The sequence below is a fragment of the Meriones unguiculatus genome, chromosome 11 (genome assembly GCF_030254825.1).
Source record: "Meriones unguiculatus strain TT.TT164.6M chromosome 11, Bangor_MerUng_6.1, whole genome shotgun sequence".
In the NCBI taxonomy this organism is placed as follows: domain Eukaryota; kingdom Metazoa; phylum Chordata; class Mammalia; order Rodentia; family Muridae; genus Meriones; species Meriones unguiculatus.
The window spans coordinates 63,924,426-63,952,117 of NC_083359.1; the positions used below are offsets into that span (position 1 = coordinate 63,924,426).

A 27,692-nucleotide genomic window follows, 5' to 3' on the forward strand; every position below is an offset into this window, starting at 1 on the left:
GTAAAATCTAACTATTAAACGTTGTCGACTGTATAGCTCACAAAGATTTTCTCTCATTTTGCAGGCTGCCTCTTCATTGCATTAACTGTTTCCTTGGCCGAACAAAAGCATTTTAACTTCATAAGGTCCCTATCAAGTATTGGCCTTTATTTCTGAGCAATAGAGCCCTGTTCAGTAATATTTACCCTTAACTCTTATATTGGAGGGTTTTAATTCCCCATTTCTCCAATAGCTTCATGTCATGTAGTAAGTATTCTGTGCCATTTGGGATGGACTTTTGTGTAGGGTGATACATGGGGCCCATTATGAACCGCTCCCACCACCTGCTTGGAAAATATTGTTGATATATTTACATCAATCCAGTGTCTTCCCTACTATTTTCATTACTTTAGGTTAACACGAATTTTTCCTGAGGAAAAAATTTACATGATAAACTTCCAAGTATTTTCCTCTTAAGATGTTTATTTGTAAGCTAGCAGCATATAAACACATGTGTATTAACACAGATATTCACTGAAGAGTTGGTCTTTTCTGGTTCCCATTTCTTCATCAGCTAGAATAAAACAAGACAAATAATTTTGCATGAACACTTACAAACTTATAAAGTCATAGCCACATATTCTATTACACATTCTCATACTACAGATCCATAAAATAACTTTTTTTTATATTTAGTATTTTCTTGAAAGCTCATTGAGACATAATATCATAGCATCCAATTGCACAGGATTTCTACCAACAGTCTATATTTTTGCTAAAAGCAAATGTACATTCTGTAAAGGGATTGAAAAATAACTGATAAATTGTGTAATTATGTTTATGTGCATTTGCAAGCATATCACTGCACTGTCTGATTTAAATGGTAAACAGCTTCTTCTTGTTCATTCTTTGCAGTTGAGCTCAATTATCTCTGAGGATACATAAAAACAGTCCCTGAGATAGAAAATTTGAGCAATAATCATGTTTTGGCATAAATAGAAAATGCTATCCTGAATTCTACAGTAAACCCCTGTGGCAGATAATCATCACATATCATTCAGAAAAGGGCCTCCACATACTTTAAGTGCTAATACATAAAGTACAAACTGCATGGCATTTAACATGAAGGCCTGGAAACTCCTTTTTTCCCTTTTTTGAGATACTTAAGTTTGTTCATTTTTTTTTTTTTCAATGCAGTTTATTCAGGAACCTTGAACAATCATCTGACCCTGGGGAAAGCCAGCCCACAGCTTAAATAGCCTCTGGGTAGCCAACCCCAGAGTGCCACGTGGGCAATGCAGATAGGTCCACATACATGGAAGCAAGCCAGATCCTCAGCCTTAGCCAAATGTGGAGTTGTTTGTGACAGAGAGCACTCACCACTGGGAAGGTGGAAGGCAGAAACCAGCTCCATCTTTAAGGCGTGGCATTACGCAGCTCTCTACAGTTTCCCCTTTTTGTTTTAGACACATCAGGCAAGAGTAGAGGTCTGATCTCTGATATTAGAAATAAATTGGGACTTTGTACCAATGTTCATTTAGGTGTCATCCACCCAAAGAGCATCAGACCCATCTGATACCTTTTTCTCAGAGGCGGGACCTGGGGCATCAACCCGCATGCAATCAGACATGCTCTTCTCTGGGTCCAAAGTGGCTGACCCTGAGTGCAGTGCTTAGCCTCGCATCCTGAGCGTAACATTTTAGCTTTTTATGGTAGCCAACCATGCTTGGGGAGACTGTCCTGCTTCAATGGCTGTAAAGGCCTGAATGTTTGCCTGTGGTGTATATGCAAGATTAGAGTCTCACAACAGCGTAATGAAGCCATGATCATTCAGGCCTTTACAGCCATTGTTCATATTTTTTAAAGCTAAATTTTCAAACCAAAATACTAACAGTCTTTTAGTTTCCTATTACCTTTGTGCTTTATATCATTATGACTTATAAAATATCTCTTACTACATCTGCCCTTTTTAATCTCTTTGCTATTTTCATTGATAAAAATATGTTGAAACCATATGTACTTTGCAGCCAGTCCTGAAGACACCTGATAAACCAGTATCAGATGGAAGGGGAGGAGGTTCTCCCTTATCAATGGACTTGGAAAGCGGCAGGGAGGAAATGAGGATAGGAGGGTAGGATTGGGAGGGAGAGAGAGAGCGGGATACAGCAGGAATACAAAGTTAACAAACTGTAACTAATATTAAAAAAAATAGAAATTAAAAAATATGTTGAAAAAACAAGTTAAATTAATGAGTATGAAATTCAGGCTCCAAAATTTTATCTTTTGAGATATTTTACATGTGCTCAATCGATGAGACAAATTTTCAGCCATTGAAGATTTTCAAAGAATATAAATAAGGTTGGAGTAACCCAAGACTAGCAAGACTTGTAAAAATAGGACAGAGATAGATAAAAAGATAGCAACATTTAGAAAGGTGGAATTACCTTGAAAGAATTGTAGTAGGAAGTAGGCTTCCTTTGATTTTGTTCATGTTGTACTCATAAAAAAATCAAATGTCTTTCATCGTCCATACATCACACATACTTTATATATGTCTACGTGTATAAGAATGAAGACAACAAACTTCTCAGGCAGGAGGAGATTATTATACTAATGTTCTTCAAGTGAGTTATTACTTTCAGGGTTATTCCTACTCTGTCACATAGTTAGGACACTAACACTTGAATTTAGCTTGCTGTCAGAGTATAACAGTAATATTACATATATACCTGTTGGTTAAACATAAACTCTAGTAAATACTAACCTGCTATGGAAGCTGCTGGATGTTCACTAAAATCCATATTCTTTCCTTCCTTAAATCACATGGCCATAACTGTAGACTGTCCTTTCATACCCTTAGATGTCGAATTGACTACATCTGGAATTAACTAAAACCTATGTGTCTGAATACTCTGATGAGAAAGATATTTTCCTTACTTAAATCATTTTAAGTAGGAGGCCACACTGTTAAGTCCAGATCTTTTGAGGTGGGAAAAATACAACCTTAATGGGGCCACGCTTTCTACTCAGAGCATGTATAAATGGCAAGGATGAAAGACAATTGCTCTCTTCCCCGGCTTGCCCTCACCCTAGCTGGAAAGTCCATGACTTCACTATTGACATCGGAGCCTAATGTGTGTGTGTAAGGACCATCTGAGACATCCAACCCCATGGACTGAACTTGGATTCTTGGACTTTCTATTGGCAGACAGCCATTGTTAGATTAGCTGGACCACGGTCTGTAAGCTATTCTGGTAAATTCCCTTCATTCATAAATGTGTGCGCACATGTGCTAGCATGTATGTGAGAGAGAATATATACGTATGTATGTATATTTATGATTACATATTCCTCTAGAGAACCCTGACTAACAAACATGCCTATGGTGAGAATAACATAAAAAACAGGTGCTGATTCTGATTCTGCTGATTCTCTTTGTTCTCTCCCTTCTTCTAATGAATCTTGACACTAGAAGACTATATCAACAGAGCATCACTTCCATGAACACTAATATTTGTCAATATGACTAGAAAATATCCCTCTCCTTATCCTTAATATATACAAAACTTTTCCATATTCCTGCCAATTTTATAATGAACAAAACACCTATCCCAAAGTATGTTGAGTACTGCAGTAAGTATAGAAATAGGAAAGATAGCACTTCTATCTCCCAGTCTCTCTGACAAAGGAGAGCCTAAGTTCAATAGGTAGCCAATTAAATGACTATTGAGGAAGCTTGGCTAACTCACAAAGAATTCAGTGCATCAAACACATTTTCAACCTTCCTTTAAAAGTCGAGAAATTTCCCTCTGGCCTATTCCAGCATTCATACCAACTGCTAGGTTTATAGAAGTTGGGTTGAATCTCTCCCTCTGATCTATGGCAAGGAATACCTATTATCCTTAATCATATTTTTCTCACCTAATCTATTTCATCCAAATTCTACTTAGATGCTCTTAAACAATGGGTTTTGAAAATTACAAGAAAAACACAAACTGTCTCTCTGAAATACTGGAAAAGGAGTCTGTATGCAACACAGAAATTATAAACTTGTATTAAGAGCAACAATAATAACAACAAGAACAGTTAAGAAAAGATACAAGTGCAGAGACACATACACAAACATAGGAAGGACAGACACAGCTTCATAAAAGCAGACTCAGTAGGCTTAAGTACAGTATGCTGTCCAAATACTAGGGAAATTCACATTGTCTCCAAGTTTGACTTTAGGGGTATGTTAGGAAATATGAAAATGCTATTCTTTCTTTGCTATGAAAAAATGAACTATGGATAGAGTCCCAAGCATGGCAGGAAAGATGTCAACAGTTAAAAGAAAGAATTTAGATTTTTCCTAAGTGTTAAGAAATGCATTGCTTATGTAAGCCAAGAAATAACAATAACAAGGGGAAAGCATGTGAAGTAGCAAAAAAAAAAAATTGAATTCTACAGTTTACCAGAGGAATGGAGCATTGATGCACAACCTATTGCTAAAATGGCCCTAGTGACCATTAATTACGAGAAGAAAACACACAGGAAGGCAGAAGGGCTTGACTTCCACTAAGTCACCTTCACTCTCAAGAGTACAATGACTTGATATCACTTGCCAGGCATGGAGGAACAAATGAATGCATTTTAAAGCACATTCTCACAAATGTCATGTTCACAACTGTGTCTGTTATTAAAATTGATTTCTAGATTTTTATACATATATTTCTGGTGTATTCATGTTCATGTTCTTTAGTAACTTTATCCATCACTGCCTCAATTTACATACTAGTAATTAATGCTGGAATAATTTACTGATTTTTTATTATTTTTGTAGTTCCCATTATGGTCTGGAAGTGTCCACAAGAAATATGATGGAGAGACAGTGATCAGAACTTATAGTTAATGGTTTTAATTCAGTTCATTTGCAAATCAATGAACCTGGGGTTGTTGGCAGGTTCCTGCAGCCCACTGAGAAACCAGCCCAAATAGCAGAGTATACAGAGCTGCTCTGAAAGTTGGAGAAATAGATTCACAGGCATGCAGGCATACAACAAAAAGACATGATCTGGAGTATTAAAAAGTCTTTGGATAGTTTTTAGAGCAGAATGGCATACTGTCCAAATAAGTTTCCATTACAGAGGGAGTGAGAACAAATAATAATATATTGTTGTTCATTACACTATGATATTTGTATATAGATCTTTGCAATTGATCAGAACAGAGCTGAATTTCAAAGAACAGAAATGTAGTTCTTAACAGAGTTGAGTGGCCTAGATATTAGTAGGGATCTACATACTAATGATGATGAACCAGCTGTCCACGGAAAAGCTGATTTAGAGAGTATTCAGTTTTATCATTTTTGACAGCTCGTATGGGAAAACATACCATATTCATTTCTTTTCCTTGTGCTACAGTTAAATTAGAATTTCATTTAAAGATAAGAAGCCAATATCACAGCATTTTACATTCTCATCTTTATGACCTACTTATTTTTAATACTTTCTACTAAGAGATGGGTATTCTTCAATGTCAAATAGGAATGGTTTTATTTCCTTTCATTTTCTCTATCTTAGTGACTTTTTGTTGAAATAAAGATTTCTTTCTCCTTTCAAGTGGACTTTCTCAAATGCATCTTAGACAGCACTAATTATTTTTATTTTCCTTTAAACATTTTGAGATGAAACTGTTTTGTGTTTTTCATTTTCTTATCCCTTATGATTTTTTTTCTATTTAAATTCTCATTTTAGAGTGTGTCATTCATTTCTAATTAATGACAGATAACTAATTCTAATTAGAAATAGATAACAGTAATGTGTACCCATCTGTGTAATATTTCCAAATGCCATAATAATATTCTGATAAGAGGGACTCATTATTAATTCAACTTTTTAAATGCCTTTTTGTTTGGCAACTGAAAAAGGGGGCTAAAATTGCAGACTGAATCAGAATGCAAAATTCAAAGAAAAGAAAAATAGAATATTTTATTTCTATTTTATTTTTGGAAAATACTATTTTATTAACACACATATCACTTGCAACAAAGACCAGGTGAAACTCAATTTCATTAATTGTTCACAAATACAATTTTATGAGTCCTTCCCACATTGCCCATGATTTTTTTTCTCCAGAATACAATGCTTACCAGTTACTAAAGAACCATGATTAAATGATATATGTTTCCATCTCAACCTGACCTACAAAAGCTCAAAGGATATGCACTATACACAATACAGATGTGGTGTTTGTTGGGGAACATTTTACAGGTAGGAAATGGGTTAAGTAATACACAAATCACAAATCAGACAAGATATGAGTATCCTAACAACACTATCACCAAACAGCCTCATCTGAAAAATTTCAAACCAATAATGGCATGTACATACTTAATGACATTTATATGTGATGGAGGAGCTAAATATTTAAACTTCTAGGTAGCAATTAGAACTGGTTATCTTGAAAAGGCAGGGGATGGGGCAGGATCCAAGATGGCAAGAGCTGGAGCACATCATATCTGAGGGGCATAGGATCTAAAACTCTGAAATTGGTGAGTGGAAGGGCAACAGAAGCCAAAACATCAACACTGAGGCTTCCTGGGCCAGAGAGAACAACCCGTGAGCTGGGTCAGTTTGGATCCAGGTCACCCTTGGACATCTTCAGGGCCTGAGAGGGGTGAATATTCAACCTCCCTGCACTTCCCCTTGACGGGTCTCTCTCCTTGGTGGAGGTGGCCCTCAATGCCCATGCTCCAAGCAAGGACCACCCTGTTCCTTAACTAAGACAGCAGAGGCAGGCCTCCAAGTTCCACAGCAGCTGTATGGGCCTCACAGGTCCGTAGGCAACTGTAAAGGCTTCTCAGGGCCTGCCAATGGGCAACTGTACTCTCCCTCCCAGGTCTGCAGCAGCAGGCAGGCTGCAGTACGTGCCCCCCAGGGCCTCCCAATGGGTAGATGTACAAGCCTCCTAGGTGTGCAACAATGATGACAGGGTGGCAGCTAGCCCTAACAGGAGTCTCCATGCTCCCTGACTGAGACAACAAAAGTGGCTACCCCAAATAAGGTTCTCCCTGCCCAGCAGACAAACAGTGGACACCACTGAGCTGACAGATCTCATTTGCCCCTGCAGGCCCATATCTGAGAGTAGATAACAAGAAGAACCCCTGTGCTTTCTGTTTAGACCTGCTAGAGAGTGAGTGTGCTTTCAACTGAATACCTGCAAAGCCCCACATCCAGGGTCCCTCTATGTGAGCAACCAGACATTAATCCCTCCCATCCACAAACCCAATGTGGGCAACAGGTATTCTTGGGATTCTCAACAATTGAAGCCCCTATTCTGTGTGTCAACTAGTGGAGTCCAGGCAAACAATTCCTGGAGCCCAGACAGATCTGAATAGCAGGAAGACAGTACAGAGACCTGTAGGCCACTGAGGTATTCAGGGCACCTGCACATGCACATTGCGCTCTCATATAGCTCCAGCACCTGCACACCCTCCTGTGATTAAGCACTCTATTCTAAGCATCTACACACTCTAGCAACTCTTCAAGGCACACTTCCACACACATGCCCACACTTGCTAACGCACAGCTGTGCACCTGCACCTGCAACCCTCCTCCCTAAGTTACAGCTGAAAGGCCAACATCCACTCTCAAACCAGTAGACCTCCCGCATATTTCTGAAGAATACTCCAGACACCAGAGAAAGAAGGACACAGTCTGAAGTACAGAATCCAGGAACAAACAGCAAAGGTTATGTATGGATGAGCAGATGGCCAGAGGTGGCCAGAACACTACCAGAAAAATCAGGACGTCATGGTTTCACCAGCAACCCCAAAATGGACATGGTAATTCATCGAAAACACAGGAAAATGATCTCAATACTATCCAGATATTAGAGGCACATAAAGAAGAAATGAACAAAGCTCTCAAAGAAATACAGGCAAATACAGCAAAACAAACAGAGGCAAAAGTAGAGGCACAATTAGTGGCATATAGAGAAGAAACGAACAAAAAATAGATGCCATCATGGAAAGACAGGAAACCACATTCAAACAGATGAAGGAATGGTGCAACACATGAAAACAGAATTAGAATCAATAAGGAAAACCCAAACAGAGAAAACCCTAAACCTGGAGAACTTAGAGAAAAATATCAGGAACCACAAGGGTAAGCATCACCAATAGAATACAAGAGATGGAAGAGAGAATCTCAGGCACTGAAGATACAGTTGCAGAAATTTGTAGAACTCTTAAAGAAAAAGTAAAATCAGAAAAGTTCCAAACAGAAAATATCCAAGAAATCAAGGATGACATAAAAAGACAAAATCTAAGAATAATGGGAATAAATGAAAAAGAAGATTCCAGGCTCCAAGATGCACAAAATATTTTAAAAAAAATCATAGAAGAAAATTTTCCCAACTTAAAGAAGGAGATGTCCATAAACAAACATGAGGCCTACAGAACACCAAATAGACTAGACAAGAAAAAAAAAAAACTCCTCACATCACATAATAGTCAAAACGCTAAATCTACAAAACAAAACAAAAATATTTAAAGCAGCAAGGGAAAAAGGCCAAAGGCCAAATAACATATACAGGTAGATCTATCAGAATCACATCAGAGTTCTCAACAGAAACTATGAAAACCAGAAGAGCCTGCACAGATGTCCTGCTGACTTTAAGGGACCACGGATGCCAACCCAGACTACTCTACCCAGCAAAGCTTTCAATCAACATAGATGGAGAAAAAAAAAATATTCCATGACAAAACAAAACTTAAACAATATCTACACAGCAACCCAGCCCTACAGAAGATACTAGAAGGAAAATTTCAAATCAACAAAAACAACCACACCATAGAAAACACAGGATATAGATAACTTCACAAAAAAAAAAAAAATTGTAGGAAAATAAGCATTGAAACACAGTAACACCACCAAATCCCCAATAAATGGAACTAACATTCATTGGTCTCAATTATCTATCAACATCAATGGACTCAACTCTACAATAAAGAGACACAGACTAACAGAACGGTTGCAGAAACGGGATCAAACATTTTGCAGGATGAAAGAAACACACCTCTGCAACAAAGATGAACATTACCTTAGAGTAAAGGGCTGGTAAAACGTTTTTCAAGCAAATGGAACCACAAAACCAGCTGGGGTAGAAAATCCTAATATCTAATAAAATAGACTTTAAACAAAAATTAATAAAAAAAGATGAGAAGGGGCATTTCATTTTCACCAAAGGAAAAAAAAATTCTGAACATCTAAGCCCCAAATATAAGAGCAACTACATTTGTAAATAAAACATCATTAAAGCTTAAATCACACATCAATTCCAACACTTTAGTAATGGGAGACTTCAACACTCCACTCACACTAAGGGACAGATTATCTAGACAGAAGCTAACTAGGGAAATAATGACACTTACAGAGGTCCTAAATGAAATGGACCTAATAAATGTCTACAGAACTTTTCACCAGAACTCAAAAGAGTATACCTTCTTTCCAGCACCTCATGGAACCTTCTCCAAAATTGACCATATAGTCTGTCACAAAGCAAGCCTCAACAGATAAAAGAAGATTGAAATTATCCCTTGTATCCTAACAGACCACCATGGCCTAAGACTAGACCTCAACGAAAACAGAAATTACAAAAAGCTGACATACACATGGAAACTAAACAACTCTCTGCTCAATGACAACTTGGTCAGGGAAGAAATGAAAAAAGCAAGTGGAGACTTCCTAAAATCCAATGAAAATGAAAACACGAATTACCCAACCTTATGGGACACAATGAAAGCAGCACTAAGAGAAAAGTTCCTAGCACTAAGTGCCTCCAGATAAAAGTTGGAGACATCTCATACAAGCAACTTAATGGCACACCTTAAAACCCTAAAAATATAAAATAAAATAAAAAAAGAAGCAGACATACCCAAGAAGAGTAGATGATTAGAAATAATCAAACTCAGAACTGAAATCAATGAAAACAATAAAAAGAATCAATGAGACCAAAGGGTGGTTCTTTGAGAAAATCAACCAGATAGACAAACCCTTAGCCAATCTAACTAAAAGGAAGAGAGAAAGTATCCAAATCAGCAATAACAACACACACTGAGGAAACCCAATCATTAGGTCTAACTATAAAAGCTTATATGCCACAAAATTTGAAATTCTAAATGAAATGGACATTTTTTATAGATTCTGTTTACAAAATTAAATCAAGATCAGGTAAATATATTAAATAGTCCTATATCTAGCAAGGAAATAGAAGCAGTCATCAAAAGTTTCCCTTCCAAAAAAAAGCCCAGGGCCAGATAGTTTCAGTGTAACATTCTACCAGAGCTTCAAAGAAGAGCTAACCCCAATTCTCTTCAAACTATTCAAAATACAAACAAAAGGAATATTACCAAACTCATTCTATGAAACCACAGTCACCTTGATACCTAAACCACACAAAGACCCAACCAAAAGAGAGAACTTCAGACCTATCTCTCTTATGAAAATTGATGCAAAAATACTTAATAAAATACTTGCAAACCGAATCTAAGAACACATAAAGATATCATCCATCATGACCAAATAGGCTTTATCCCAGGCATGCAAAGGTGGTTCAATATACAGAAATCCATCAATGTAATCCACCAGATAAACAAACTGAAGGAGAAAAACCACATGATCATCTCCTCAGATGCTGTAAAAGCATTTGACAAAATCCAACACCCATTCATGTTTAAAGTCTTGGAGAGATCAGGGATACAAGGCACAAACCTAAACAGTAATGACAATATACAGCAAGCCTATAGCCAACATCAAACTCAATGGAGAGAAACTTAAGTCAATCCCACCAAAATCAGGGATAAGGCAAGGCTCTCCCCTCTTTCTTTATGTCTTCAACATTGTACTTGAAGTCCTAGCTAGAGCAATAGGGCAACTAAATGAGATCAAGGGGACATAAATCTGAAAGGAAAATGTCTAAGTATCACTATTTGCAGGTGATATGATAATATACATGAGTGACCCCAAAATTCAACCAGAGAACTCCTTCAACTGATAAACACCTTGAGCTAAGTGGCTGGATAAAAAATTAACTCAAAATATTCAGTAACCTTCTTGTATATGAAAGACAAAAGGGCTGAGAAAGAAATTAGGGAAGCAACATCCTTCACAATAGTCACTAATAACATAAAGTACCTTGGTGTGACTCTAACCAAGCAAGTGATAGACTTCATATAGAAAAATGAAAATAGATCCATATTTATCACCCTGAACAAAACTAAAGTCTAAGTGACTCGAAGACCTCAACATAAAACCAGACACACTAAATCTATGAGAAGAAAAAGGGGGGAAGTTCCTTGAACTCTTTGGCACAGGAAACAATTTCCTGAAAAGAATACTTACAGCACAAGCTCTGAGATCAGCAATCAATAAATGGGACCTCATGTAACTTAAAAGCTTCTGTAAAGCAAAGGACACTATCATTAAAACAAAATGACAGCCTACAGACTGGGAAAGGATCTTCACTAACCCTATATCTGACAGAAGGCTAATATCCAGAATATAAAAAGAATTCAAGAAGTTGAAAGCAACAAATCAATTAATCCAATTTTTAAAATGGGGTACAGAGCTAAAGAGAGAATTTTCTATAGAGGAATATCGAATGGCAGAGAAATACTTAAAGAAATGTTCAACCACTCAGCAATTACAAATAAGGAAATCATGAAATTTGCAGGTAAATGGTGGGGTCTAGAAAAGATCACCCTGAGTGAGGTATTCCAGAAGGAAAAAGACACACATGGTGTATACGCACTTCTAGGTGGATTTTTGACATATAAAATATGATGAACATACTAAAATCTGTACACCTAAAGAAGCTAAGCAAGAAGGAGGACCCTGGGTAAGTTGAATAATCCTCACTCAGAAAGGCAAACAGGACAGATATGACAAGAGTGAGAAAACAGGGAACAGGACAGGTGCCTACCACAGAGAGCCTCTGAAATGCTCTACCCTGCAGGGTATCAAGGCAGGTGCTGAGACTCAGAGCCAAACTTTGGGCAGAGTGCAGGGAATCTTATGAAAGAAGGGGGTGATAGTAAGACCTAGAGAGGACAGGAGCTCCACAAGGAGATCAACAGAACAAAAAATCTCAGCACAGGGTTCTTTTGTGAGACTGATACTCCAAGGACCATGCATGGAGATAACCTAGAACCCCTGCACAGATGTAGCCCATGCGAGCTCAGTATCCAAGTGGGTGCCCTAGTAAGGAGAGCAGGTGCTGTCTCTGACATGAACTTAGTGGCAGGCTCTTTGATCACCTTCCCCTGAAGGGGAAGCAGCCTTTCCAGGCCACAGAGAAATAAAATATAGCCAATCCTGATGAGACCTGATAGGCTAGGGTAAGATAGAAGGTGAGGAGGACCTCCCCTGTCACTTGTCTTGGAGAGGGGAATGGGAGAAGATGAGGGATGAAGGGTGAGAATGGGAAGGAATGAGGGAGGGGGCTACAGCTGGGATACAAAGTGAATAAAATGTAATTTAAGAAAAGAAAAGACATGGCTTGCCCTGTAACTCAAAGCTGTAATTAGCTTGAATCTTATTGAGTTGACCCATCTTTATAACAGCACTTGTGTAATGCAAACTGGGAAGAAGTCATGCTCTAGATTAATCAGATTTTTTTTCTGATAATAAAATTATTCTCCATTGTTTTTTTCTGTTTGTGTGTTTGTTTGGGATCCCAATATTTTACAGTCAACTCACAAGTTAGTAATTGCTACTGCATTAGAATACCGTATGTCTCTTACTCTATATAGAAAATGTAAAAATAAATTCTTAGGCAGGATCTGCATAAGAATAACAAATATATATCAAAACTTTACTGTGATTCAGACTACAAGTCAAACTGCTGGTAGGCAGTGAATCATTTAATTTAATTCTCATGAGAACCTATATAAGTGCTATGACCATTCATGAATATGTGTATATTAAAATGATATAGTACTAAATTATGTCTTCATCAAAGAAGTAAATTTAAGTCAGAGAATTTAAACTTTGTCATTCTGGATGGGAAAGACACATGAATTAAACAGATAGCTTTTATGTTTATCCATATCATAGCCATTCTAATTGCTGTTTACCCCTATGAAGAGGCACAGATCAGCGACTTTCTGGAAAACAACCTAAAGTACCTAGAGACAAAGGTGTGAAGAACAAAGTTCTGTGCTGTGAAGATTAAATAGAGAGGTGGCAGCCCTCATAAATTAAACACAATGATTTAAGCAGATATCCACTGCCTAGAGAGTATAAAACAATATAAAGTCAGTATTCTCATCTTCAATTTCAGTAGCACTGTCTTCTGAAATACATAATTCATGCATCTACTCGGTCACTTTCTTGTTAGTATCTCAAGGGAAAACAGAAAGGAAGGGCCATTTTCATACTAATCAGTCAAAGAATATTTACATTAGAGCCAACTGCTGTTTCCTAAATGTGCACACTCAGTGTGAAAGCTAGAATGCCTTATGAGTTATTCAAGCGTCAGAGCTGAAGTGGAACACTGGCATTTTTAAAATCAGACTGTTAAAAAAATTATATTCCGTTTCCTTTAACCTTTTCCTTTTACCATCAGTTTTCCAATTAACAACCTGAGGTTTCTCTAACAGGCTTCTGAATCCTGTGTTTGTTGCCCCTTCTGCAAGCTACCTTTTGGAATTGTGAAGCCTGAGCAGTCACCCTCATTTGCCCTTTTCTTATCCAGGTACAGATCGCTGCTTATTCCCCATCTATTTTTAAAAGGTGTTCACTGAGATGTTTTAGATGGAAGAAAGGAATTCTAAACACTCTAATTGCCCATAAGGTTCCTCCTCATTGTCAGTTTTCACCTTAAAAATACAGAAAAACCTCCAAGCTTTGGACTGAGATGGATGCAGTGATGTGATCAGCTCTTGCACAAATGCTTTAGTTTCTGTAAGTACACTAAAGAGCAAGAGCACACACAGTAAACTACAACAGGAATTATCAATAGGAACCACAGGACTTGATTCTGTTCTCCAAGACCCCAATTCAAAGAAACACAAAATCACTGCAGTAGATCTATTCAGAACTCCCACAGCCTCCTTGGGAGATTGTTTTCATTATCACAGAGAGGTGTTCTTTTTTTCAGTCTGGTTTCATTTATTTGGTGTGCTTCTAGGAAGAGAACTCCTCCCAACTGCTTTGGGAAATGTTGCCACAATTTAAGAGATGTCACTAGCACAGAGGAACTTTTATGATGTTGTGACTAAAATTTTCCTTTCTTAATTGCATACCATTATTGCTAATTATGTTTACTGGTATGGTGCTAAGTAATTATGCTCCTTTCTTCCTGTTAACACCCTTCAGATATTAGTAGCAGTTATGTCTCTCATTAATTTTAACTGAGAAGGCTATGTATATTTCATGTCGTATTATTTTCCAGATTTGTGTCAAATTGTCCTCTTATTCCAAGATGTTTTAATAACCAATGTGAAAAATATTTCTGAATTTTTATTGAACATATCTTTCTACCCTCTGATCCCACTTAGCCTCTAATATCAACAGTGATTGTTGTTTGCCACCCCTATTCTGCTTTTTCCTTTGACATGTCCAGCCATTGGTACACACCAGGCTTGACTGGAAGGAATGAAACTTAGCCAGGGCAAATGGGTTATGAAGGATCTCTGTTGGGAGTTGAGTGGTGTTCAGTGAAACAGCATTGTTTATTGGGGACTACATAAACCATGGGAAGTGGATAGGGGTTTGCGGGGGGGGAGTGTACATCATTGGATGAGGCCCAGAAATGAAAATGCTTAATCTGCATGAAGAGGTGTTCCTGGTGCTAGCTGGGCATGTCTTTATAAGGAGACAGGAAGTTTAACCTGTAGCCTGGATACAAGGCTACTTGACTACCCAAGGATGGCGGAGGTCGGGGTGGCACCATGAGCACTGGGACATGAAGGCTCAGAGCATGGAGGAAACAGTCCTACTACTGTCTCAGGATTAGATTTTCAGGGTTCGGACACATCTCAACCTCACTCCTGCTCCAGACCATGCAGGTTGTACAGCTTTCCAGTTCCCACAATGGTTTACCTTTTATACCCAATACTCATTTTATTATCAGTCTTTCTATAAATTCTTCTCACTTCCCTTCTGCAGCTAAATGGTTTTGTGATGGCATAGAAATTTTGAGAGTAGGCAACTAATGTCTGATATGACTTAAGGCCCACTCCACAAGACAGAATCCATACCCAGCATTGCTTGTATGACCATGAGCCAGAAACTAGATATCCCAGAGACTTTGGGTAAAACAAAATACTACTAGCCTGATTTTTTTAAAGCATTAATAAAATTACTCCTAATGTTATTCAGCTATACTCATATATCGCTGCTTTATTCAGTCATCATCACAGACTTTCTCCAGCAGCATATACAAACAGATGGTATAAACCCACAACCAGACAATATACTGAGAGTCCTTGGAACACACAGCTCTAAATGGGATGCCTCTATCAAATCCCTCCCATCAGAGCTCATGTAACGCCATGGAAGAAGAAGCAGAAAGATTTTAAGAGCCAGAAGGAGTGGAGGATACCAGGAGAACAAAGCCCTCTAATCAATTTTGCAAGTCTTACATGAAGAGAGACCAAAGTAGCAAAACAGGACTTACTTGGTTCTACACCATGTCCTCTGCATAGATATTATAGATTTCAGTTTAGTATTTTTATGGGACTTCTGACTGTGTACAATGAGTCTCTGATTCTTGTGTCTACTCTTTTTTGTTTCCTTCTGTTGGTTTGCCTGTCCAACCTCAATGAGATGGTTTTTGTTTTATCTTATTATATTTTATTTTATCATGCTTGATTTTTATCTCTTTTTAAAATAATAGTAACAATAATTATTATTATTAAGCACAACTGATTCACTTTGTATTCCAGCTGTAATCCCCTCCCTCATATCCTCCCAGACCTGCCTTTCCTGCATTTCCCCCTTAATCCACTGATAGAGGAAGTCCTCCTCACCTACTATCTGTCCCTAGCGATCAGGTCTCATCAGGACTCTGGATTCTCTTTCACCAGAGGGAGGTGATCAAAGAGCAGGCAAAGGCATTCATGGCAGAGACTGCTCCTGCTCTCTTTACTAGGAAACCCCCATGGAGACTGAGCTGTCTGCAGGCTACAGCTGTGCAGGGGGTTTAGGTCTTCTCCATGGATGATCCTTGGTTGATGTCTGTTCCTTTCCAGTGAGAGACGGAAAGGGAGCAGATCCAGAGAAGAAAGGAAGTATGGTGAAACTGAGATGAGTAGAGAGAGAAAAAAAACTATTTAGGATATATTTATGAGAGAAAAATCTTGATGATCTGTCCGTTGGTGAGAGTGGGAAGCTGAAGTCTTCCACTATTAAGGTGTTGGCATCGATGTGTAATTTAATTTTAATAATGTTTCTTTTACAAATGCAGGCGCCCTTGTATTTGGGGCACAGATGGCCAGGATTGTGATGTCCTCATGGAGGATTTTTCCTTTAATGAGAATGAAGTGACCCTTCCCAACTCTTTTGATTAATTTTGGTTGAAAGTCTATTTTATTAGATATTAGGATGGCTACTCGAGTTTGCTTCTTGGGTCCATTTGCTTGGAAAACCTTTTATAAAGACTTGAAGCCAACTCCGAGGTGTGAGTTAGAGCACACAAAAGCATGGGCTCAGAGACTGAATCACCAACCATGTGGTCTGCATGTGTCTATACGAGGTCTCCTGCCTACATGCTTGGTGTTTTGTTGGGCTCTTAACAGTGGGAGCAGGTATATCTCTGCCTCTTTTTCCTGTTCTTGGGACTTTTTTTCTCCTATTATCTGGCCTCAATATGGGGGTTTTTGTTATGTCTTACTGTGTCTTGTTTTGTTCTGTTTAGCTGTTTTCTCTTGGAGGCCTGTTTTTTTTAATTTTTTAATTTTTATTTATTTTTTTAAGAGACAATGAAGGGGGCATGGATCTTGCAGAGAAGGGAGATTGGGAAGACCTAGGAGGAGTGCATGGAGGTGAAACTGTGGTTAGAATACATTGTATGAGATAAAACTGTATTTTCAATAAAAAATTAACAATTACAAAAAGCATCTGGCTTCTAACATGACTAACTAATTGTGTTAGAATTTTCTCTGGATCTGTAGCCATTATCCCTACTAAGCCCTCTACATTTTTTTTAGAATCAGAATATTCTTAAGTGATGTGAGCTATAAGAAACATCTAAACATAAATTCTAAAAGTCTACTCCAGGTTCAAAGTTTAAGTTTGATCCCATTTAAATATTTCCCAACTTCTGTGAATTATTTAAGAATAGAAATCTTAGCATATTCGTAAGCTCTGTATTATAAATGGCTTGCAAAAACAGCTGAAAATTTTCCTTTTGTATAACTATACTCAACAAAGTGATAGTAATTACCATTTACAACAGCATTTAGAACCTTGCACAAAATTTTTATTAGTTTTATTAACCTATATCAAATGCATAGAATACTGAGTTACACATTAAACTTTCCATACATGCATATCTGCATTCTGATCTGTATAGGTTCCTCTCAACCCTTCCAGATCAACTCCATTCCAAGCTACATTTGCAATTTTTAAATTTTCTTAGGTCTTGCATATGAGGGAAAACAGAGCAATTATCTAGGCATTTGCCCTCAGTTAATTCACAAAATAAAAGGGAGTGACAGTTCTTATTTGCAAATGAGCTGAACTGCAAGCTGAGGTCCATTGTCTACTATTTTCATTATAGCAAATGGGCATGAATCAGACCTCTAAAGAATGGAAGATACATGGAACAGAGCTAAATCAACCCAGTTGTCTAGTTACGCTGACTAGATAAATCTTCAATTAAAAGTGTGGGGTGTCTCTCAGACCAATTCAGATTACTCTGATAGCCTAGCCAACCAGAAGACTCATGGGAAATATTAAGTAGTTGGTTTACTAATCTATGATGTTAATGTTTATATAGTAATATTTAATGGGCCACAGGAAGACAGAGAGAGAAAGGATAACTAAATTAAAGTCAACCATTAATAGAAAAATAATGATGAACATTGGCAGTAGAGTACAGATTGGAGAAAAAAAGGAGGGGTTAAGATGCCAATGGACTACCAAAGGAAATGAGCCTTAAAACCTAATGAGAATATTTCTAAGATAAAATTTCAAAATATATTGTTGCTCTTTTAGTCTAACTTTATACATTTAAAGATTACATGTATATCTGGAAAAAATTGAATCAGTTTTAAAGAAACACTTCAGTTTCTTTTGCAAAGAATCATTTTGCAAATAAGCTATAAAAAGCTCCCGTGACCCACAAGAAGAACATCCTCACCAGACACCCAACTGGCTTTTTGGGCTTTCATAAAGATTTGCCATTGAGAACTGACACCAGACATAATGCATTTGAAAACCAAATGGTCTTAAAATTATCCTCATATGTCGGTGGAAAGATGTGTTAGTGTGTAAAATGACAGATATGCAAGCATAAGGACCTAAGTTTAGATCCCTAGAATCCATGTTAAAAATCAAGGCATGGTCAGGGGCATCCCCAAACCAAGAGCACCTTCGGGGTCTGAGACATGCAGGGCACAGATGTATTCTAACTAGTAATTTTATATTCAGATTCAGAGAAAGACCCTGTCTTTGAAATTAAGTTAAAGAAGAGATTAGGAAAGATATCCTGTTATCAAACTCTGACCTGGAGTGTGCCCACAGGTTTAGCATACATTAAAAAAAAAAAAGCACATACATACTTCCTGCACAGATGTGCATATGCGTGCACACACACACACACACACACACACACAGACACTACTCTCTGCTCTCAAGTCACAAGTATGAAAAGGATCTAAGGAATTATTTAATATAAAGGTTTGTTTTGCTTTGTTTTGCTTTAATGGGTTCCCCCAGATGATATTCTTTAGTTTACCCAAGAAGTAGCATTGGCTAAATCATCTCATTACCTATGAATATATATTTTTTCCTTACATTACTCGAACTCCGTCTCTATTGAACTTCAATATGTTGATTCTTGCATTGTATTTCAGGACTAAAACACACATACAAACACACACACACACAAACACTCACAAATGTAATCCTCCTTACCTGTGGTAATTTTTCAAGTATCTGAGAGCAGCTAGCACAGGCCTCCAAAGCATTACTTTATTAAAGATTAATAACCCACAGCACTGTTCATCTCCGGTTGGCTCCATTGTTAGTTTCCTCAATGCTTTAGTGAATGTCACATAAGTAAATTCAAATTTGAGCAAAATGAAACAAAAAATGTGTTTAATAATTAAAGTGCAGGTAATAGAACTTTAGACAACTAAAAGTGTATTTATGCACCCCTATCACTCCTCCTATCTGCAGACTTATTTCAGGTATCTTCAGACTGGTGAATAGGGAATCAGGGAGTTTTCTAGCTTTATCTTTAGCTTTATTCTTTTTCTATAAAACTTCATATCAGGTGCCACTAATTTAACAAATATTTTCAGTGTCTCCTTGCTCTGGGCAATCACTGGCTTACAGATGTCTTATTCAATGAATAAATATTGAGGAGTGCACATGCTATGAAGGATGCCTATAAAGAATTTTTACAAACCCCTCCATCCAGGCCAGTACTGAATCATTTATAAGCTCTTTGGTATATAACCAGTATGAAACCTCTTAACTGTATTGCCATCCACCCCATTTATCAATCTTTAACCTAAATTAATGATCATGCTAGATTTAAGAAATGCTATGTCTACTGCACTACATGATTAATCATTTGTGGCATAATATGGAAAAACTGGATCAGATATCTGTTTGTTATCCATATTACAGAACCTGAATTCTACTAACTGATGATGCAAATGTGAATTCTCAGATATTAGAATCTAGTTTTGCAAATCATTAATATATCTAAGTTTCTATACTTTTCAAATGAATTTTATTCAAAATATTAATTACATAATCTTCTATATTATTTTTTCTCTATGATCTAATAACACAAAGAAATTTTGCTATGCTTAATGTTCTTAATAACTCATCAGAACTAGAACAAATATGGATGAAATGTACCCATCAGAAATAGCTCTGGAAGGGATTTGAATGACATAGTCATAATCCTCAAGTAATATAAAAAGAATATACAAATGTAATACAGTTCTAAATAAGTCAAATAAATAAATATTTACTCAATCTCAAGCTATCCCCAAGCTAATATCTAAGAACTGTTAGAATATGAAATTCAATTGGTATTCTAAAGGAAAGCAAATGTATAAGCATGCAAACAGAGGGGCGGGGGAATGCTTAAATAACAGCACCAGACAATTATAAAAGAGATGTCAGAGAGCAGACCATGATTCATTGCCAGATGAATTATTCAGATGATAAATTTTGCAGGAGTTCAGGAGAGGCAGTGTTCACCTCAGGCTGGGGTGCTTGATTCCATGAAGATAAATGTGAGCCTGCACTGAGGCTGGATAAGTGAGTAAACTTCAGAGGAGAATGGGTCAGAGGAAAGGACACATTGAGAATTTGTCACAGCATCAGTAGAATGGAGTGACTGGAGTGTTGGACAACTTTTGTTCACAACTCATCAGGTAAAGAAAAAAAAAGTATTAATGTTTGGAGGTGCTACTGGTACCAGTAGAAAGGTGCTACTGGCACCAGAAGAAAGATGGCTGAGAAAACTATTTGAAGAGATATGCTGGCTTAGGAAATGACTTGGAGCATGAGCTTTTATAAGAAAAGTGGTCTTCTCAGCCATATAATTTGGAGTAGCAACAGATGAGAGCATGGAAAATTAAACACTAGGCTACTATTAAAATATAAAACAACACATAGGCACTCACTGGGCCAGCCAGGGAATCAGCCTTCCTCAACTAAATGGTGATTTCTTTGTCTCAGGCATCATCTCTCTGGAAAATACAGTAGCCTGAGAATCAGATAGACAGTCTTCACTCTCTGTCTTCTCCAATTCCAATATCTCAGTCTTATCCCCAGCTTTGTGGCAAACCCGCAGCATTTAGCTCTTCCTCCTCTCTGCCTCCATTCCAAGGGCCCTATGCAAATTCCTGTGGCACATCCATTTTTGTTCCTTCCTCTGAAGCCTTTCAGAGCACACCCTCTTCCATCTCCCCTCCCCATTCCTTAGTATCTGCTTCTAATACATTAGAAACTCATTACCCCTGTAATCCCCACTGGCCACACATGACCGGATCCCAGAATCATTTTCTACCAGGCTACACACAACTCCATTCTCACCTTTGAAACAGGAAGGGCAACAAAACAAGGAACCACCTACCTAACAACACAAGACCAGATATTAGTAACTAGAATTACAATCATCCCATACCCAGATGCCTAGACATCCAAGTAAAATCACAATCAGTAACAGCCACAGTAATATATAGCCACTAAAGCCAGGAATAAAATAGGTCATGAATAATTCACAACGAGCAAATCATGAAATTTGCAGGCAAATAGTGAGATCTAGAAAAGATCATTCTGAGTGTGGTATTCCAGAAGGAGAAAGACACACATGGTATATACTCACTTATATAAACCTATAAGATATGATAAACATAATGAAATCTATACACCTAAAGAAGATAAACAAGAAAGAGGACCCAGGGTAAAATGATCAATCCTCATTTAGGAAGACAAATGGGATATGCATTGGATGTAGGAGAAAACAAGTAACAGGACAGGAGCCTACCACAGAGGGCCTCTGAAAGACTACCTAGCAGTGTATCAAAGCAGATACTAAGACTCGTAACCAAACCTTCAGCAAAGTGCAGGGATTCATATGAAGGAAGGGGGAGTTAGTATGACATGGAAAGGATAGGAGCTCCACAAGGACCAACTATATCTGGACACAGGGGTCTTTTCGGAGACTGACACTCCAACCAAGGACCATGTATGGATATAACCTAGAACTTCTGCTTGGATGTAGCCTGTGGTAGCTCAATAACCAATTGGTTTCCCATGGTAAGGGGAACAGGGACTATTTCTGACAGGAACTCAATGGCAGGCTCTTTGACCTCTTCACTCCCCCAAGGGAGGAGCAGTCCTGCTAAGCCACAGAGGAGGACTTTGCATACAGTCCTGAAGATACCTGAAAACACAGGGTCAGATGAAAGGGGAGCAGGTCCTCCCTAAGCAGTGAACTTGGAAAAGAGCAGGGAGGAGATGAGGGAGGGAGGGTGGGTTGGGAGGGAATGAGGGAGCGGGATATAGCTGAGATACAGAGTTAATAAAATGTAACTAATAATAAAAATAAAAAATAAAGAAACTAAAAAAAATAGATAAAAATTTAATTTTTTTTAAAACATCCAGGAAATCGGAGACACTACAAAAAGACCTATCTAAGAGTATTAGTAACAGCACAAGAAAAAGAACCCAGGTCAAAATCATAGAAGAAAAGTTCCCTAAATATATTTAGAATACACACACACACAAACACACACACACACACACACACACACACACACACACACACACACATATATATGTCCAGATACTATATTCAGCAAACTTTTAATCACAATAGATGGAGAAAGGCAGTCAATGATAAAAAGAAATTTAAGCAGTATATATCTACTAAAGATAATGCTATAAAATAACCTAGGAGAAAAAATTCAACCTGAAGAAGCTATTTAAACCCAAGAAAATACAAGGAATAATCCGAGACAAGCAAATTAAAAGTAGGGGTACTCACACCGCCACAATAGAACAATGGGAATCAACAATCATTGCTCATTGATAACTATCAACATCTATGGTTTCAATTCCCCCATTAAAAAGACACAGACTAAACTACCTGGATTCCCAGACAGGATACATCCTTCAGCTGCATCCAAGAAACACACTTTAATAGGAATAGAGATAATCTCAGGAATAAAGTTTGGAAAAGGCATTCTAAACAAATGGTCTCTAGAAGCAAATTAGTGTTGCTATTTTAATACCTGACAAAATCCTCAAATCAAATGTAATCAGAAGAGATAGGAAAGGACACTACATGCTTATCAAAGAAAAAATTCCACTAAGAATACTGTAGTTGTTAACATGTACACACCAAACACTAAGACAACCAAGTCCATAAAATTAACCTTACTGTAACAAAAACTACAGTTTAACCCCTACATGAAGATATAGGCTGATTTCAAAACCCAACTCTTTCCAATAGACAGATTATATGAAAAAACTAAACAGAGAAATTCTGAAGTTAAATGACACACTCTTATAGCTAGCAAAAAATATTTCATACACACATATATAATATATATATATATAATTTTAACATATATATTGTGGCTTCTGACTTTTTGGTTTTAGAAGATTCCTGGGTGTGTGTAGGAACATATGTGTCTCTGTGTCTCTATGTATATTTTTTTTTGCTTTTTCTTTGGCTCCTTTTCTTCTGTTTGTTTCGTCCTATTCCAATATGTTTGTTTTTATTTCATTTCATTTTATTATTATTCTTTATATGCTAAAGACTAATTACATTTTTGTTTGTTTTTTCCTGACAAAAGATAGTAAGTGTGTAGATTCTAGTCAGAGAGAAAATTTTGGGAGTCTCAGAGGAGATGAGGGAAGAAAAACCATAATCAAAAAATATTGTATGAAAAACAATCTTTCAGTAAAATAACGAAGAAATTTTAAATGATTCTATGTTCTATTTTTGCCTTTAAAAGTAAATGCAAAAAATAAAGACTGAATATGGATCTAAAATTGTCTTTTTCATCTGGTTATGCATAGTTAGAAAAAGATAAATGAGACAGAATATTATTTGTCTGCCTGGGAAACAAATTCTCCTCTTATGGAGTAAATTAATTAGAAAGCTATACGCCAAGTGCCATAATGCTTTTTTTCTTTCCATCACATGTAGAAAGGACACAGATATGTGAAAGACTCTAAACAGTACAAGAGTGACTACTGTAAATAATGTATGACACACACAGCACAGAGCAATGTCAAGATGAATGTAAGAGTTGGGCAGTGAGCAACAGACAGACGCTTCAGAGGAAAATCTTGAAATAGCGTTGTGCTATCTGGCTGGGCTTGGTGTTGGCAGGGTGCCATCTGTGAAGAACTGTGCATGGAACGAATCTTGGAATGACATTTGAATTCAAACGAAACTCTACAAGATCAGAGTACGTCACAAGCACACCTCTCTATCCTATGCCAATTGCCTGCTCTAGCTGCATGGCTAGCTTCGTGTTGCTAGAGGTTAGATCCAGCACTCTAACCCAATTACTGAAGCTAAAGACGTTATGTTTCTACTTCTTTCCTTTGATATATTATGTGCCCTTATCCTTTCAGGTGCGATTCAACCTGCTTTTTAATTGTTCCATCCTTCAGGGAACCCTGCTTCCTTAAATATCCCTCTCCCACAGATAGCATCCATATTATACTTTCGGCAGCTTCTTACTGTGGGCTATATATTTTTAGTATAATATTTTTGTTATTTCTCTTTGATTATTTCTTCTTATTTCTCTCCTGATTATGTATTTCTATCATATAAGTACTTCTTAATTTCTCCACTAAACCTCCCTTGTGCCCCAACCGTGTGCCATCTTCTTTTTTATTTTTAATTTAATAATAACTCATGGGGTCTGATTTTGCTGCTTAACATGCTGATTAGGATAAGTTGCTTCCTAGTTTATATTTCTTAACCATATAATTATATTTATGTTATTTGAAATTTAAACGTCTTGTAAATATTTATCTGTTTATCCATCTGTATGTTGCCTTAAGTGGTGTTTTTTTTTTCTGCTACCTATGTGGATTTATAGGACTCTAACATGTAATAACATAGCACTTAGGTATGTGCACATCTGTGTGAAACACAAAAGTAAATCACTTTAAATTTTTTTCTAAATATCACAGAAAAGTTGTATCTAATTTTCTGTTATTGAAAATGTATATTTTTGATATAAAATATTCTGATTACAGTTTCTCCTCCTCTAATTCCTCCTGGATTCCCTTTACCCACACATTGTTTTCTGTATGTAGAAAGATGTTTTCAAGATAATTTATATATTCTGCAATTTTTCTTACTTTCACTTCAGCTCCTCAATCGTAAAGTATTACTCACACAAGAAAGCAGGTAGTCCATAATTAAGAGCTCATAAAATCACTTCCTTTACCAACTGCTTTTGAAAATGGCAGTCCTATTGGTCTTTCCCTAAAACACTCAGCAAGCACATTTTACTTACAAGATTCCAGCTAAGAAAATAGACAGGCTTTCAATCAATACTCTTAGGAGAATTTGTCCCACTGGTGAATAAATTACTAGAGGAGATAACAGCAATTAAATTCCCTACAGTGTATAGACGTTTAGTAGAAGAACAATTTCACGTTATTGCTAAGAGATTCAGTATGAAATGTCCCAGTCTTAGTTCACATGGACTGCTTACATGGATTGCTACAGACCAACGGCCTGCAAAAACCTAGAAACAGATTCCTCACATTGTAGAAATGCTGAAAGGCTAAGGTGATGTGATCAGCTCCCATCTGTGACGGAGCCCACTTCTGTTCAGAGATTGTCCTCAATTCTCTGTGTCCTCAATATGGCAGAAGGGGGGTTCTGGTTGATTTTTGTCAACTTGACACAAACCCGCATATATCTTGAAAGAGAGAATTTTTTTAATTTTAATTTTATTTATTTTACAACCTGACTGCAGTTTCCTCTCCCTCTTTTCCTTCTAGTCCCCACCGTCCTCCCCTTCCCCATCGACTCTTCCTTCATTTTTCTTCAGAAAAGGACCAGACTCAATGGGTATCAAACAGCCATGGCTTACCAACCTGCAGTAAAACTAGGCGCGTCCTCTGCTGTTGAGGGTAGACAAGGCGACGCAGTAGGGGGAAAGGATCCCAAAGGAAACAACGAAGTCAGAGACAGCTCCTGTTCCCATAGTTACGAATCCCACAAGATCAAGCTACACAACTGTAGCTTATGTGTGGAGGGGCTAGGTCAGTCCCATGCAGGCTTCCTAGTGGGCGGTTCAGGCTTTGTGAGCCCCTATGGACTCAGGTTTGAGTTTTCTTGTGGTATAATTGACCCCACTGGCTCCTACAATCGGAAGAATCTTAATCGACAAAAATCTTCCATAAGACTGGCTTCCGGTTAGGTCTGTTGAGTTTTGTGTTAATTAAGGATTGATGTGGGAGGGCCCAGCTTACTGTGGAAAGTACCATTACTAGACAGGAAGTGCTGGGTCTATAAGATTGTAGCCTGATCAAGCCACGAGCCATTAAAAAATGTTCCTCCAGCCATAGATGTCGACACCACAAGAGGACCTACAGGGTAAACTAAGTTGGGCCCATGAGTGCTCACAGAGATTGAACCGCCAACCACAGAGCAAGCATGGACTGGACCTAGACACCCTACACATATGTAGCAGATGTGCACTTTGCTCGTCGTGTTGGTCCCCTAACAATGGGAGTAGGGTCTGTCTCTGACTCTGTTGCCTGCCTTTGGATAGCTTTCCCCTAGCTGGACTGCCTTGTCTGGCCTCAGTGGGAGAGGATACACCAAGTCCTGCTGAGGCTTGAGGTGTTAGGGTGGTTTGGTACCCCTTGGGGACCTCCCTTTCTCTGAAGATAGGGGGAATATAAGGGTGGGACTGGGAAGAGAAAAAGGAAGAGGCTGGGATCAGGCTGTAAAGTGATTCAATAAATGAATAAATGAAAGACTAAAATGACCTAAATAAGTAAGTAAACAAACAAACAAATAAATAAATAGTAAGGAACGGGAAAGAAATGTTCCTGGATGGTCTTGATTCATTTCCTTCCTCCAGTTTCCTTCTCTGAATTCCTACCCTGACCATTTTTGATGCTGAACTGTGATGTGGACCTGTAAGCTGAAATAGATACATTCCTCACAAGTTGCTTTTGGTCATGACATTTTATCACAACAATGGAAACATTACTATAAAAAACACCATTTAATATCACTACTACCTACATTAATAGAAACATTAAAGTCATTCCTGAGAACTCTCCCCTCATCAGGCAGCCATCTTCCAGATGTCCAGATGTCCCTAGAGACCAGGGCTCTAGGGAATTACACCTCAACACCTGAATTTGAGTGAAACAAACATTTAGTCATTCTAACTTTAAACAGTCAAACAGATTATGTAAACTGGGTATTTAATGAGACCTATGTGTTTTGCTTACCATAACATAATAAATAGGTCTATTGGAATTATGTTTTTTCTATAAGCCTAATATCAGATCACTAAAATACATCTCTAAGAGAAACAAACGAAAGTCTATGTCAAACAGTAACCAAGGGAAAGATGAGGCACGGGGATGTTGTAAAATAAAGTAGGCAGGGGCCTCACTTCTACATAAAAAAGATGGAGCAGCTTTGAATAGGGCACCAAGGATCCTGCCAAGTGTCTTCCAATTTAGTGTATTTGTGAATTATATAGAACACTGAAAGAAGCTGATATTAGAAAAGGAGAGCTAATGTAACTGTTGTGTAAATTGTACCTATTTTTTTTTTACTCATCACTGAATAAGTGAAATTGGTCTTTTTTAAAAATAGGTTTTATGTAATCAAGAGTTTTGCCTGCCTTTATGTGTGTGCGTCACATGCATGCTGTAAGCTCGGGGACCAGAAGAGAGTGTCACTGGTTCCCAAGAACTAGAGTTACAGATGGCTATAGGCTGCATTGTGCATGATAGGAATCAAACCCA

The 27,692-nt window shown here is 37.6% G+C and overlaps 1 pseudogene; it reads left to right on the forward strand.

Annotated features, from left to right (window-relative positions):
* Positions 1–26,119, forward strand: part of LOC110565856 (small ribosomal subunit protein eS8-like) — a 173,577-nt pseudogene extending 147,458 nt beyond the window's left edge.
* The last annotated feature ends 1,573 nt before the right edge of the window (positions 26,120–27,692 follow it).